Genomic DNA, 15,749 nt, shown 5'->3' on the forward strand with positions numbered 1-15,749 from the left:
CACGGGCTATACACTATCAGATTGGAGTTAACTGCTCCTGTTTACCGCTGTGTACTGTACATGTGCAGGAGCTCACACTGAGACATATTCGGGCCCTACATGATCAGACAAGAGTGAATCGTTCCATTTTAGGACATTGTACATGTATAATAGCAGAAACTGGAACACACAGGAGCAGTACGGTGCTAGACAGGAATGAATCGTTACATTTAATCCACTGTGCCTTGTACATGTACAGAAGCTGACCCTGAGTCACACAAGGGCCATACAGTATCAGACGGGAGTGAATTGTTCCCTTTTACCGCTATACACTGTACATGTACAGAAGCTGACCCTGAGACACACATGGGCCATACATTATCAGACGGGAGTGAATCCTTCCCTTTTACATACACGGACACGCTTCTCCTGATTGGACAGTGTTTATGTGTGCAGAAGTAGTGTGTCCCATGTCCACACTTTGCTCCTTCCAGCCCCTGTGTGTGGGTGTTGGGGGTGAGCTGTGTCTGGAATCGATCTCTTTCACTGGGGTCTGTTCCTTGCCCCCGAGCCCTGTAAAAGGGGCTTGTGTGAGTTGATTTCGGGGCAGTGGGGAAGGTGTTTATAATTATTGCAAACAGCAGTAATAATCCCCACTGGGGAGTGGAAAGGTTTCAAATCAGCAAAGAAAAACAATGTGTGGGATGTGAGAGGTGCAAACTTTCAGTTCTGGTATCATCCTTGTAAATCTTTCTTGAAATTTCTCCGGAGCTTCTATATCCTTGTTGTAACATGGAGCCCAGCACTGTTCACAGTACTCCAAGTATGGTCCAACCAAAGTTATGTAAAAGTTCAACACAATTTCCCTGCTTTTCAATTCTATTCACCTATAAATGAACCCCAGAGCTTTTTTTGCTTTTGTATGACCTTAATAGCTTGCGTTGCCACTTTTAATGATTTGTGCATTTGTACCCCTGGATCCTTGTGCTCCTTTTCCTCATTTAGACTCTTAGTGTCCAAGGAGTATGTGGCCTTCTTATTCCTTCAAACAAAATGTACCACCTCGCTCTTATCCATATTGAAATTCATTTTAAATTTACGCACCCATTTTGCATTTTTATAAACGTCTTCCTGTATTTTGTCGCAGATCTCCTCAGTATTATCTACGCCCCCGATTTGGTGTCATCCCCAAATTTTGAAATTGTACTTCCGACTCGGGAGTACAAATGGTGTCTGTCTTGTCAGAAGCAAACTTTGTGCGGTTTTAGGAGTTAAACCCTTAAATGCCATTTATAGCAATACAAAACTATATATTAAAGTAGATGGCGGAGAGGGCAGGAATGCTGTGGACCCAATCCCTCATCTCCACCCGGCTCAGTAATGCCAGGAAATCATTACCTGCTCCGCCATAAATTTTCTTGCAAGTGCATCTTTTCAAAAATAATAAAACGTGCATCAATCTATTTGTCGCTTATGTATGGCGATAACGTGACCTTCAGGTGAACTTGTGGAGTTATTGAGATGTTGTAACCGAGGCTCAGGCTTCATAAAGTGACCTTTACAACTGGTAATCTAAATATCCATTTCATCAAATCTAAAAAGTTTATGTCACTCTGTGCCCATTTAACATTTGTCCTGATTTTGACTTGGGGCCAATGAAAGAAAGAAAGGCTTGCATTTATACATCGCCTTTCACGACCTCAGGACATCCCAAAGCGTTTTACAGCCACTGAGGTTCTTTTGAAGTGTGGTCACTGTTGAAATGTGGGAAAGGCAGCAGCCAAATTGCTTGCAGCAAAATCCGACAAACAGCAATGTGGTAATGACCATATAATCTGAGTAGAAAATGAGTAAATGTTGGTTGAGGGATACTTTTGGCCAGGAAAGCGCGGAGAACTGCCCTGTTCTTCTTCGAATTACTGCCATGAGATCTTTTATGTCCAACTGAGAGTGCAGACGGGGCATCGGTTTAACGTCCCATCTGAAGGTCGGTGCCACAGACAATACAGCAGTCCCTCAGTACTGTACTGAGATACAGAGAGAGAGAGAGAGAGAAACAGAGACACAGGCAGAGGGACAGAGAGACATATCATATTCGCTCATTCACCAAGACCGCCTAATTCTACCTTCGTAACGTCGCCCGTTTCTGCTCCTGCCTCAGCTCATCTGCTGCTGAATTCCTCCTCCATGCCTTTGTTGCCTCCAGACTCCACTATTCCAATGCTCTCCTGGCAGCCTCCCATCTTTCGCCCTCTGTAAACTACAGCTCATTCTGCCCGTATTCAAACTTGCACCAAGTCCCGTTCACCAATCACCCGGTCAAATTGACTTGTTTTCTCCACTATTTTAATCATTAATAAACTAAAGTGATCAAAGTAATTTCTTTTAAAAAAACATTTAAAAACATTTCCTATGATTTTTCTCCCAGAAGTTCGCTCGCAGCAGTGTTCAGGAGATTAATCTTTCATTCCGGAGACCTGGAGGGCTGGGGACCCATGAATTAAATGAAAGAGATGGACAGAAAAAGAAACTGAGCAAGACAGAGAGACAGAGCTGGAGAGACAAAGAGGCAATGAAACAGCGACAGAGAGAGGCAGAGAGAGAGAGAGGTATTTATCGAAAGACCGAGAGAGAGAGACAGAGAGGGAGAGAGACAGTGAGATAGAGGAAGAGTAAGAGATAGAGAGACAGAGAGAAGCAGAGACAAAGAGAGAGACGGGGAGATGCAGAGTCAGAGAGAGAGAGCGAGGCAGAGAGAGAGAGACAGAAAAATAGATAGAGAGGCAGAAAGAGGGACAGGAAGAGACAAAGAGAGAGAAAGAGACGGAGAGACACATCATATCCGCTCCTTCAGCGGCCTACTTCCACCTCCATTACATTGAATCCACAGAGGAAGGCTCACTTAAAAAAATGGGACAAAGTGTGTAGGGTTTGTAGACCTTGTCAGAAGATGTACTTTAAAATTTAGTGAGATTGTTGATCCAGTGAAGTTCTGCACCTGTGAGCTGACAGTTAGTTAATTAGATATTGGACGTTTCATTGCAACATTCTGGTACAGAATGCATTGAGTGCAACCATGTTTTCATATACAGAACACCACGACTTTTGCTGTTAGTTTTCAGTTTTGGTACAATACTGAAGAAGTTGTCTCCACTGTAATGTATCAAGAGACAGGCTGCAACCTTTGATTTTACCCTGTCTGTTGAACTTCCCTCAATAAAGGATAGACCAGGGCCTTTACTCTGTAAACCATCAGTGAATCAGCACAGATTTGGGATCAGGGCCTTTACCCAGTAAAAGATCAGAGATTCAGCACAGACCAAGGATCCGGGCCTTTACTCAGTAAACTACCAGAGAATCAACACAGAACAAAGATCAGGGCCTTTACACAGTAAACCATCAGTGAATCAGCACAGACCAGGGATCAGGGCCTTAACACAGTAAACTATCAGGGAATCAGCAGAGTGCCGGGATCAGGGCCTTTACCCAGTAATCCCTCAGAGCATCAGCACAAACCAGGGATCAGCCCCTTTCAAATTTCCGATGAAATTCATTTGCATCATCATAAACATAAAATCTTCAATAAAACAGTGTAATCGGCCAGCGTAATAGAACGTTATCACTTTTATTTATTTTTTCTTTCCATTAAAATTATTGCTTGATGTATTTAGGAGTGGTAACCCGGTGCAGTTTTATTCATACAGTTAAAAATTGGGAGTATCACCAAAAATAAGCATTTTTAATAATAATTCCCTGTCCTCCACCTGTGAGTAACCTAGTTTATAATTACAGAAAGGGACTTTAAACAACTATATTGAACCATTTGCTTGGTTCATTGATGCACAATGCTCAATTTCTTAGTAAGTTAATATTTTTTGATGTGAAGAACATATTAAACCATGCCCACTTTTTCCTGAGTGCCTAAGAAAACGAGTACAATTAGAAGAGCTTCCCGAACCAGGGCAATCTGTGGAATCTCGCAACGTCGACCTGGGGACCTGGTCAGTTCTGTGGGCGAGACCAGATCCGGGACAACTGAATCTTCAACCAGCGTAAAAAATGGTGAAAATACAAAAGTAAGTGGTTTGGGTGCAACTCACTGTTTAAAATTTCCCCGTTCTTTTGCCCTGATTCGGACGATTCCTCCTGGATTGAACTGATACTATTGGTGTAAACAAATGTAAACACGACCTCTATACTTTACATTCTCCTTTAAAATCTACCTCTCTCCCACATTATCTCACTCCATGTCTGTCTCTGTTTCATTCTCTCTATGCGCGATTCTTTCTGTTTCATTCTCTCTCTCTGTCTCATTCTCCTTCTCGATTTCATTCTCACTGCCTGATTTTAATTTTGGCTCTGTTTCTCTCTGTCTCTCTGTTTCATTCTCACTCTCTCTCTCTCTCTCTCTAACACCCTCCCTCACTTTCTCTCATTCTCCCTTTATTAGCCTTTCATTCTCTCTCTATTACCTTCACTCACTCTGTACAATTTTCTCTCTCACTATATCACCCTCTCTCATTCTTTCTCTCTATCACCCTCTCTCACTCTCTCTCATTCCCTCTCTGTCATCCTCTCTCGCTCTCTCTCTGTTTCTCTCTCGATTACCCTCTCTTACTCTATTTAATTTGTTTCTCTCCCTCTATCACCCGCCCTCACTCTCTTCCATTCTTACTCTCATTCACTCTCTATCACCCGTTCTCACTCTCTCCCATTCTCTCTCTCCAGCAGCATCTCCCCCTCTCTTTCTCTATCACCCTGTCTCAATCTCCCCTTCTATCCACTTCTGACAAGATATCTTGAAGCAAAATTGCGAAGCTCTGTAGCGAACTTATTTCAATCTGATATTTCGATCCCCATATTCATTTGTGGCACAGTTCAGCTCAATTCGACATCAATGTGTGTACAAGGGTCAAGCGTCTCCTGACTGTGCAGTCTGTGTGCGTGTGTGTGCGTGTGTGCGTGTGTGTCCGAGTGTCACTGGTCCATTAACGTAAGGAAAGAGACCCCTCGCAGCCTGTATCCCCGTTCCTTTGTGCCTCGTGTGCCTCACTGTCACCGATCCCATAAGGTAATGTAGGGGTCCCCTCACAGTCTCGTCTCCCCCTCCCCCTGTGCCCCATGTGTCTCAGGCTCTCCAGGTCCAATAATGAAAACCCGTCAGCTGTCTGTCTGTCTCTCTCCTTCATTCTGTTTCTCCATTTATGTAGAGTGCACCCATTCTGATCAGGCCCACGGCAGCGACTGTGATTGGCAGGTTTGCCCATTTTGCTGCAGGTGCAGGGCGGCCATTTGGTTGATGCCCAGCTGAGCTATTCAGTGCCGTCTTTTTAAGCAACAATTCATGTGTCGTCTACAGAACAAGCCCTGCCTCAATAGGTCAGATTATCCATAAAATATAACATCAGAATCAGGTTTAAGATCATTTCCGGTCTCAGTGCTGCTAACATAATATGTAATTTCCGCCCAGTGGAAAGTGTACGGGATAGAATATGAAATGGGATTTAGTTCTAGTGCTTGAAACCCTTCAGCTCTTTCTATAATTTAACTGATTTAACAATTAGAATCAATGGGTATTTCACCGCGTTCTTCAGCTCCTCTCTGAATTTAGTCTGAGTCGGGATATAAACACACGTGTTTGTGCAGGTACTGAGAAGTTGGAGCATAGCTGATGACGATTCTGTGATATAATCAGGGCCAGTGATGGAGTCAGAATGATTATTTGTAATTCGCTGATAGATGGAAAATACAACCTGTGTCACCCATAACAATATAAAACTGCCCGATATAATGAAGAGTAAAATAATGGAATTTTTTCGGTTCTCCATCTCTGGATCCTTGTGACTCTCTCTATTGCTACGGCCCCGGAGCCCACTGCTGACTCGACTGGACGCTGAAATACGTCCGACCGTCAGAACATTGAGCAGCAAAATTAGACAGAACGGGACACATGGAGTTAAAATGCGGTGAAACATATCATATGGGGCACATTGTGTGTGGGGGAGTAGTACTGAAGCTCGGTTTAAGCACACATCAAGGAAACATCGTCAATGCTATATATATATATATATATATATATAAAGTACTAGGGGAGACTCTCTAAACAGCCCAGCACACTCACTGTTTCCAGAACCGCACCCGCCGTTTTCTCGGTACAATGTTTTGTTTTCAGCTTCTCAGAACAAACGGCCACAAATCGATTAAACATGAAAGCGACTGTGAGCCAGAAAGAAACCTCTGTGGTTACAAAAATCAGGAAGGTGACGAGACGTCACGCGGAAGTATTTTTTTATTCGTTCATGGGATATGGGCGCCGCTGGCGAGGCCGGCATTTATTGCCCATCCCTAATTGCCCTTGAGAAGGTGGTGGTGAGCCGCCTTCTTGAACCATTGCAGTCCGTGTGGTGCCGATTCTCCCACAGTGCTGTTAGGAAGAGTTCCAGGATTTTGACCCAGTGACAATGAAGGAACGGCGATATATTTCCAAGTCGGGATGGTGTGTGACTTGGAGGGGAACGTTCAGGTGGTGTTGTTCCGATGTGCCTGCTGCTCTTGTCCTTCTAGGTGGTGGAGTTCGCGTGTTTCGGAGGTGCTGTCGAAGAAGCGTTGGCGAGTTGCTGCAGTGCATCCTGTGGATGGTACACACTGCAGCCACTGTGCGCCAGTGGTGAAGGGAGTGAATGTTTAGGGTGGTGGAAAGGGTGCCAATCAAGCGGGCTGTTTTGTCCTGGATGGTGTCGACCTTCTTGAGTGTTGTTGGAGCTGCACTCATCCAGGCAAGTGTAAAGTATTCCATCACACTCCTGACTTGTGCCTTGAAGATGGTGGAAAGGCTTTGGGGAGTCAGGAGGTGAGTCACTCGCCGCAGAATACCCAGCTTTGACATCTACACTGGATTGAAGCTGTTTACAGTGAATAGCCTGAGATAAGGAAATGGTTAAACAATGCCTGAGAAACGACAAAATGACAAAAAACTTAAAAGAACAGGAGATGGGAGAGTATAGAAAAAACCTGAGGCCCAGAGCAGAGCGGAAGGAAGGTGTCAGCACTGATTCTATTTCTGTATCCATTGTGTATTTGGAGCAGATTCTGTTGAACTCTATTTCTTGAAATGTCGTCGCCGGGCAGTGTGGGATGTGCCAGGGGTAGCTGGGGTTCTTGGGCCACAGGGGGAGGGTGGATAGGCTGTGAGGGGACGCGGGTGACATTATGTGATCAGTGACACTGAAACACACACACCTTGAACAGTCAGTGACACATATCCCGTGTATGTGCTGACCAATTTATGACATATTTTTTCTATCAAATCAAACATTTCTCGGTGCTGTACATGTACATGTGCGGGAGCTGACACTGAGACTTACATGGGCCCTATAGTACCAGATGGAAGCGAATCGTTCCCTTTTACCCGCTGTGTGCTGTACATGTACAGGAGCTGACACTGAGACACACAGGACCGGACAGTAGCAGACGGGAGTGAATCTTTCCCTTTTACCAACTGTGCACTGTACATGTATAGGAGCTATCACTGAGATACACAAAAGTGGTACAGTATGCACAAGAACTTCAGCAAAAGGAGCAGGAGTAGGCCACACGGTCCCTCGAGCCTACTCCGCCATTCAAGAAGATCATGGCTGAACTTCGACTTCAAATCCACTTTCCCGCCCGATCCTCATATCATAGGAACATAGGAACAGGAGTAGGCCATTCAGCCCCTCGTGCCTGCTCCGCCATTTGATAAGATCATGGCTGATCTGTGCTCTAGTTCCATATACCTGCCTTTGGCCCATATCCCTTAATACCTTTGGTTGCCAAAAAAACTATCTATCTCACATTTAAATTTAGCAATTGCGCTAGTATCAATTCCCGTTTGTAGAAGAGAGTTCCAAACTTCTACCACCCTTTGTGCTTAGAAATGTTTTCGAATCTCGCTCCTGAAAGGTCTGGCTCTAATTTTTAGACTGTGCCCCCTACTCCTAAAATCCCCAACCAGCGGAAATAGTTTCTCTCTATTCACCCGATCCGTTCCCCTTAATATCTTATAAACTTCGATCAGATCACCCCTTAGCCCTCTAAACTCCAGAGAATACAGCCCCGATTTGTGTAATCTCTCCTCGTAACTGAACCCTTGAAGTCAGGGTATCATTCTAGTAAACCTACGCTGCACTCCCTCCAAGGCCAATATGTCGTTCCGAATGTGCGGTGCCCAGAACCGCTCACTAAGCAGTATCGCCCCTACCCCCAGTGAGCAGTATCACCCCAAAGTGAGCAGTATCAGCCCCACCCCAGTAAGCAGTCCAACACCTCCCCCAGTGAGCAATAGCAACAGCACCCCAATTAACCCCTCCAGTGAGCAGTATCACCCCCATCCTAGTGGTCAGAATCATCCCCCTCAAATGTAAATTAGCACCCCCACCACAGTGGTCATTATCAACCCCAACACAGTGAACCATCTCACCCCCACCCCAGTGAGCAGTATGAAGCCCACTCCAGTGAAAAGTCTCACCCCCACCCCAGTGAGCAGTATCACCCACCCCAGTGAGCAGTATGAAGCCCACCCCAGTGAGCAGTGTCACCCCCACCCCAGTGAGCAATATGAACCCCCCCCCCCCCCACGGTGAGCTGTATCATCCCCATCACAGTCAGCAGCATCACCTCCACCCCAATAAGCAGTATCACCCCTACCCCAGCAAGCATTATCATCCCCCCACGGTAAGCAGTATCACCCCACCGTTCTGCAGAGTCGACTCGCCCCCTCCCCCGTGAGCAGTATCATCCCCCCACAGTGAGCAGCATCACCTCCAACTCAGTGAGCAATATCACTCCCCGCAGTGAGCAGTATCACCCCCATCCCAGTGAGCAATATCACTCCCCTCAGTGAGCAGTCTCACCCCCATCCCAGTGAACAGTGTCACCCATCAGTGAGCAGTATCACGTCCCCGCACTGAGCAGTATCACCCCCACCTCACTGAGCAGTATCACCCGCACCACAGTGAGCAGTATCACCACGCCAGTGAGCAGTATCACCCGCACCACAGTGGCCAGTATCACCCCCCCTCCACAGTGACGATTATCACCCTCACCCCAGTGGTCAGTACCGCCCCCACCCCAGTGAGCATTATTGCCCCCCCACAGTGAAAATTATTGCCCCCACACCAGTGAACTTTATCGCCCCCACCCCAGTGGTCAGTATCACCACCACCCAAGCGCAAGGCCTGTTTAATTTGTTCATTGGTTATTTCACATTCTCTCCCCAATCCCTTACTGAATAGTAAGTAGAGTGTTTCGTGATACTGATGCAGCGAGCAGCGCATGTCAAGCACTCACCATATTTCTAACGACAGCCTCAGCTTTTGGGCTACCTATAATTTTTCAAAGAGCACGGCTGGTGATTTGCCATGCTCCTGCACAAAATGAGCTTTGCACATTTTAACAAATGCAGGGGAGAACTAATGGCAAATAGCTTTAAACTTCAGTATTCTCAGCATTGTTTCTGTTTCTGTTCTAATTTCATTCACTATTGTTTTGTTCACCTCTCTTGTTTGCTTCAAGTTGTATCTCCCTATACCCTCCTTGAGATTACTATTTTACAATGCTTTGCTGATTCCCTGTAATTATTCTTGGCTCTTTTTCCTGTGAGCCCCTTCACAAGGGTGAAGTCATTTCGATATGTGTGTCTCCCTACATGCCTCCCAGGGCTGGGAATCAGCTGCAAGTTCCACTTTTGCACTGAGTTTACATTCGCCTGCAGTGCTGCTCACAGGTGGTCTGGGCCCTGATCGATGATGGACTCCGACCACAGTGCAGGTAAAGTACAGATATGTGAGAGGAGCAGTGGATAAAGTAACAGATACGTGCAAGAGAGGGCTGCCACCCACTGACACTGTCAGGGGCATTAAGGACGGGTGTGTTTTCAATCTGGGCTGTCCCAGAAGCTCTCAGCGATGCCTGACACATCCCATATTTCCAGGGCAGCACTGTAAACGGAGGGAAAAGGAGTTGAGATGTTCATGTTTCTACGCTTAATTCCTGGTGCAGTGGTCCGCCGCACTGTTGGGCTTCCAGCTGAATATTGGCTTCACGATGTGCAGATCGTCACACCGACGATAAAGTGCAAGGCGACACAGGCTGAAACTCACAGATTGTGTTGATATAGGATTCACAAAACAGACAACTGCCGCAACAGGAATTTTACTGATACGGGATTCATGAAAGAAACACATGATATAGAAAGAATTTCATGAAATTTATTGACGTGGGACTCACGAGACAAACGAGTACGATAGTGCGACTTTCATGGATTTAATCGATAGAGAGTTGAAAATCTTGCATCAGTCAATGTAACGGCGTGCACCAGCGATCAACTACAAGGATCATTTCTCACTCCGAGGGGAGACAAAAAACCCAAAGGGAAAAACACGGTCCAATTTTTGGAAGCGCTCTAGGAAATTCCGGCCCGACTCCTTAAAGCAATCAAGCAAAGCTCCAGGAGACCGTGGTCAGCCGTAATACATTTGCAAAATTAGAAGCAACGCTAGCAGAACGAAACAACTGTCCATTCCCATGTGTGGTAAACATTGGCTGTTGATATCGATGAGCTTACACTTGTTCCAAATGGACCTGTTCTGAATGATTCAGTGCAACCATCAACTTTGCAGCATGTTCGGTATCCATCATAGAAAAGATACATGTGCAAGGTTAGTGTGAACACTCTTAACATATATATGTGAATGGGGTCACACCGGGAGGGAAGCAACAATGGTGAAACATCCGACACCCCACATTGCAACCATGAAACCTCTGGATCATTGATTAGGCGGCTGGGTGGGTTCCCCATGTGACAAAAGTCGCAACCAGCTGGTGCAGTGTTTGGATCTTGTGGGTTTTTCTTCTTATTGAAGTGTCCCAGAGCCTTTTGAACCCCTTGGCTGTCCTCGTCGTTTAACAGACCACAATCGGCAACCTTCAAGTGCCTGAAGGCGAAATTGACCCGAGTCCCACGAGGTTCGATGTATTGTGAAGTCCGGGGCCGCACAATAGCTGCAGCCGTCTCTTGTGCTGAGCCAGGTGAACCATCAGTCAGCCTGCTCCCCCGCCCCATGTGACAGACTGCGGCCACGGCTGCTCGGCTGTATGAAGCCGAGTGGTGTGCTGGCAGACATTGCTGGAACTCACAGTGCCAACTGCAAACTGGGTGCGGTCAGGTGGTGAGGGGCTAGGAGCTTTATCACCCACGGATGTCCTCTTCACGATGTACAATGCGGGGAGGAGGGGGGGGATCAGAGTCATCAACATCAGATGGAACAACAGTGACGGCATTCTCAAGAGGCACTTCAGTGAAGCTCAGTGAGTTGCTGCTTGGTTCAGCCGTCCCCTCGGAAATTTCCATCCAAGGTTCCTCTACTCGCTGCAACTTGTCAAAATGGCTCCGTTCCAGTGCTGGTCAGGAAGAACAACTGGTGGCGTCACGCATCGGATGCAAGTCAGTGCTTCTCAGCGCTTGTGAGGGGGCGCGGATGGGCTTCAGTTCTCTCAACACCAGCACCTGTGACTCTGTGCACACGAGTTTGCGATGACGGCCAACGGCCCACAGCGGGATAAGTCTCCCCAGAGAAAACGCCAAATGCCTTTGGGCTACAACTGCATATCTGCAAGAGAGTGAATACCAAAGTCAGAAAAGTCAGTTGCAGATAGCTTGACCATCACATATCGGCAGATTATACTCCTTAACACCAGAGGTCACCGTGACTGGATCAGCCTCCTGCTGTTTGAGGCGCAGGTGATACAAGGAGCGGTGATTCTTGCTCATTTCAAACAGCTTTATTTTCTCCAAAATTTTTATCACTAATAAACAAGTATTCAAAGTATCTTCTTAAAATCCTTTTTGTTAACGTTCCTTTGATTTTTCTCCCAGATTTTTGCTCGCAGCAGTGTCCAGAAGATTACGCTTTCATTCCTCGTGCTTCCAGGACAGGCCTAGAGAGAAACAAAGAGATAGAGAGACAGAGAGAGAGAGAGACAGTGAGCGAGACAGTTAGAAAGAAAAAGAGAGAAGGAGATTTCGAGAGCTAGAGAGACAGAGATAGAGTGAGAGAGAGAGAGACAGAGAGAGAGAGAGTGAGACAGATAGAGAGAGACAGAAAGAGAGAGAGCGGGAAAGACAAAGTGATAGAGAGACAGAAAGAGATAGCGAGAGAGGCAGAGGGAGTCGGAGACACACGTTCGAGACACAGGGAGAGAGACAGAGAGACATACTCAGAGAGAGAGAGATAGATACAGAGAGAGAGGGAGAAACAGAGAAAGAGAGACATATCAAATCGGCTCCATTACCAAATCTGCCTAATTCCATCTCCATAACATCGCCCTTGTCCGCCCCTGCCTTAGGGATTCTGCTGCTGAAACCCACATCCACGCCTTTGTCACCCAGACTCCACTATTCCAATGCTCTCCTGGCCAGCGTCCCATCTTCCACCCTGCCTAAACTCCAACTCATCCGAAACTCCTGCTGCTCGTAACCTAACTGGCAACAAATCCCGTTCAGCCATCACCCGGTCAGATAGCCTTTTCTTTCTCCTATACCTTTATCACTAACAAACAAAAGTGTTCAAAGGAACAATGATCATAGTATCATAATGTGTAGATTAGCTATCGAAAAGGACAAGGAACACTGTACAGTAAAAATACTTAACTGTAGGTGGGCCAATTTCCACTGGGTTCAGAACAGATCTGGCCCGGGTAATTGGAATCAAAGATTGGCAAGCAAAACTGTAATCGAACAATGGGTAGCCTTTTAAGAGAAGATAGGTCGGGTACAGTCTAGGTACATTGCTACGATGGGAAAGGGAGGGCAACCAAAGCCAGAGCTCCCTGGTTGGAGAAAGAGACAGAGAGTAAGATGAAGCAGATAAAACGGGCGTCTGACAAATGTCAGATTGATAATATAAGTGATAACCTGGCTAAATATAGAAAGTTCAGAGGGGAAATGAAAAAGGAAATAAGAGGGGCAAAGAGAGAGTATGAGAGTAGAATGGTCACTAAAGGGAATCCAAAAGTCTTCTATAGGCATATAAATACATGGACTGCAGGGGTTCAAGAAGGCGGATCACCACCACCTCCTCAAGGGAAATTAGGGATGGGCAATAAATGCCGGCCTCGCCAGCGACGCGCACATCCCATGAATGAATAATAACAAAATAAACGAGTATTAGGGGGAGGGGTGGACCAATTAGGGACCAAAAAGGAGGTCTACTAATGGAGGCTGAGAAACTAAATGAATGTTTTGCATCTGTAATACCAAGGAAGAAGATGCTGCTGAAGTCACAGTAAAAGAGGAGGAAGTTAAATACTGGATGGGCTAAAAAAATTATAAAGGGGAGGTACTAGAAAGGCTGGCTGTACCTAAAGTAGAGAAGTCACCCGATCCGGATGGGATGCATCCTCGGTTGCTGAGTGAAGTAAGGGTGGAAGTTTCGGAGGCACTGGCCACAATATTCCAATCATACTTAGATACGGGGGTGGTGCCAGAGGACTAAAGAATGCAAATGTTACACCCTTGTTCAAAAAAGTGTGTAAGGATAAACCCAGCAACTACGGGCCAGTCAGTTTAACCTCGGTGGTGGTGAAAGTTTTAGAGGGTGATGGGAGTCTGGAGCTCGATGACTGAAAGGGTGGTCGAGGCAAAAACCCTCAATTCATTTAAAAAGCACCTGAATGTGCACCTGAAGTGCCACAAGCTACAGCTACGGACCAAGTGCTGGAGGGTGGGGTTCGGCTGGCTGGCACATTTTCTGCAGGTGCGGGCACGATGGGACGAATGGCCTCCTTCTGTGCCGTACATTTTCTATGATTCTATGATTCTAAGCTGGTGTTATTTTCCTTGGGGCAGAGAAGGTTGAGAGGAGATTTGATAGCGGTGTTCAAATTCATGAGGGGTCTAGACAGAGTAGATAGAGAGAAACCGTTCACATTGGCGGAAGGGTCAAGAACCAGAGGACACAGATTTAAGGTGATTTGCAAAAGGACCAAAGGTGACATGAGGAAAAACTTTCTCACACAGCGAGTGGTTAGGATCTGGAATGTACTACCTGAGAGGCTAGTGGAGGCGGATTGAATCATGGCTTTCAAAAAGGAAATTGGATAAGTACTTGAAGGAAAAATAAATTGCAGGCTACAGTGAAAGGAATGTGGAGTGGGATGAGCTGGATTGCTCATGCAGTGCGCTAGCACGGGCTCCACGGGCCGAATGGCATACTTCTGTGCTGTAACCATTCTATGATTCTATTATTCCATGATTCGAAGCATTTTTAAAATATTATTTAATGTTCCTAAGATTTGTCTCCCTGATTTTTCCTCGCAGTATGTCCAGGACATTAATCTTTAATTCCTAGCGCCTCCGGGACAGTCCTGAAGAGAGGCAGAGAGAGAGAGAGCGAGACAATGAGAGAGAAACAGAGAGAGAGGAAGAGAGAGAGAGTCAGGCAGAGAGAAGGATACAGGGAGATCGCCAGACAGGCACAGAGAAAGACTGAGAGAAAGAGAAAATAGAGCGAAAGAGAGACAGGGTTGGATAGACAGAGAGAGTCACAGAGAGAAAAAGACAGAGACAGGGACACAGGGATAGAGAAACAGAGAGAGACACAGAGAGAGCGAGATAGAGAAAGAGGCACACAGGGATAGAGAGACAGAGAGAGACTCAGAGAGAGAAAGACAGAGAAAGAGAGAGAGAGAGAAACACACACACACAGATGGAAAGGGAAAGAGAGACAGAGAGACAGAGAGGCATTTCATATCTGCTCCATCACCAAGACCGTCCAATTCCTCTTCCATAACATCACCTTCCTCCGCCACTGCCTCAGCTCACCAGCTGCTGAAACCCTCATCCATTGTCACGTCCAGATTCACTATTCCAATGCTCTCCTGGTCGGCCTCCCATCATCCAACCTCTGTGAACTCGAGCTCATCCGAAACTCCTGCTGCCAGTATCCTAACTCGCAGTCCGTCCCGTTCATCCATCACACGGTCCAACAGCATTCTTTTTGCCTATAGTTTTATTATTTATAAACAAAAATGTTAAAAGCAATTTTTAATCATTTTTTAACGTTACTTTTATTTTTCTCCTGGAGTTTTGCTCGCAGCAGTGTCCGGAAGGTTAATCTTTCATTCCTGGAGCTATCGGGACAGTCCTGGAGGGCTGGGAATGTTAGAGTGGGGAAGGATGCGATCGGGGGCAGCAAGAATTAAATGAAAGAGAGGGACAGACAGAGAGGCAGAGAGAGAGAGAAAGAGAGAAGAAGACAGAGAGAGAGCAAGACAGAGAGAGAGACTGAAAGATGGAGAGACCGAGACAGAGAGAGAGAGACAAAGAGGGAGAGAGAGACAGAGAGAGGCAGAGAAAGAAGGAGAGAAAGAGAGACAGATACAGAGAGAGAGACACAGGGAGATAGCCAGAGAGATAGAGCAGCAGAGAGAGCCAGAGCGAGAGAGAGACTGAGATATAGACACTCTGAAAGAGAAAGCAGTCCTGATGTTGAGTGCATTTCCGATTTATTACCAGCAGTGTGAACAGTATGTGCATTCATAAACGTACGTTTGACCAGCAGAAAGCTTCATTAAGTGACCTTCACAATTATCAATCTAAATATCCATTTCATGGAATCTAAAAATTTAGGATCAATTTGGCCCAAGTTAACATCTGACCTGATTTTGAGTTGGGGTGAGTATAAAGTAAGAAAGACTCGCATTTATGCAGTCCCTTTAACGACCTCAAGATA

Source organism: Heptranchias perlo, unplaced genomic scaffold, assembly GCF_035084215.1.
Source record: "Heptranchias perlo isolate sHepPer1 unplaced genomic scaffold, sHepPer1.hap1 HAP1_SCAFFOLD_43, whole genome shotgun sequence".
Classification (NCBI taxonomy): domain Eukaryota; kingdom Metazoa; phylum Chordata; class Chondrichthyes; order Hexanchiformes; family Hexanchidae; genus Heptranchias; species Heptranchias perlo.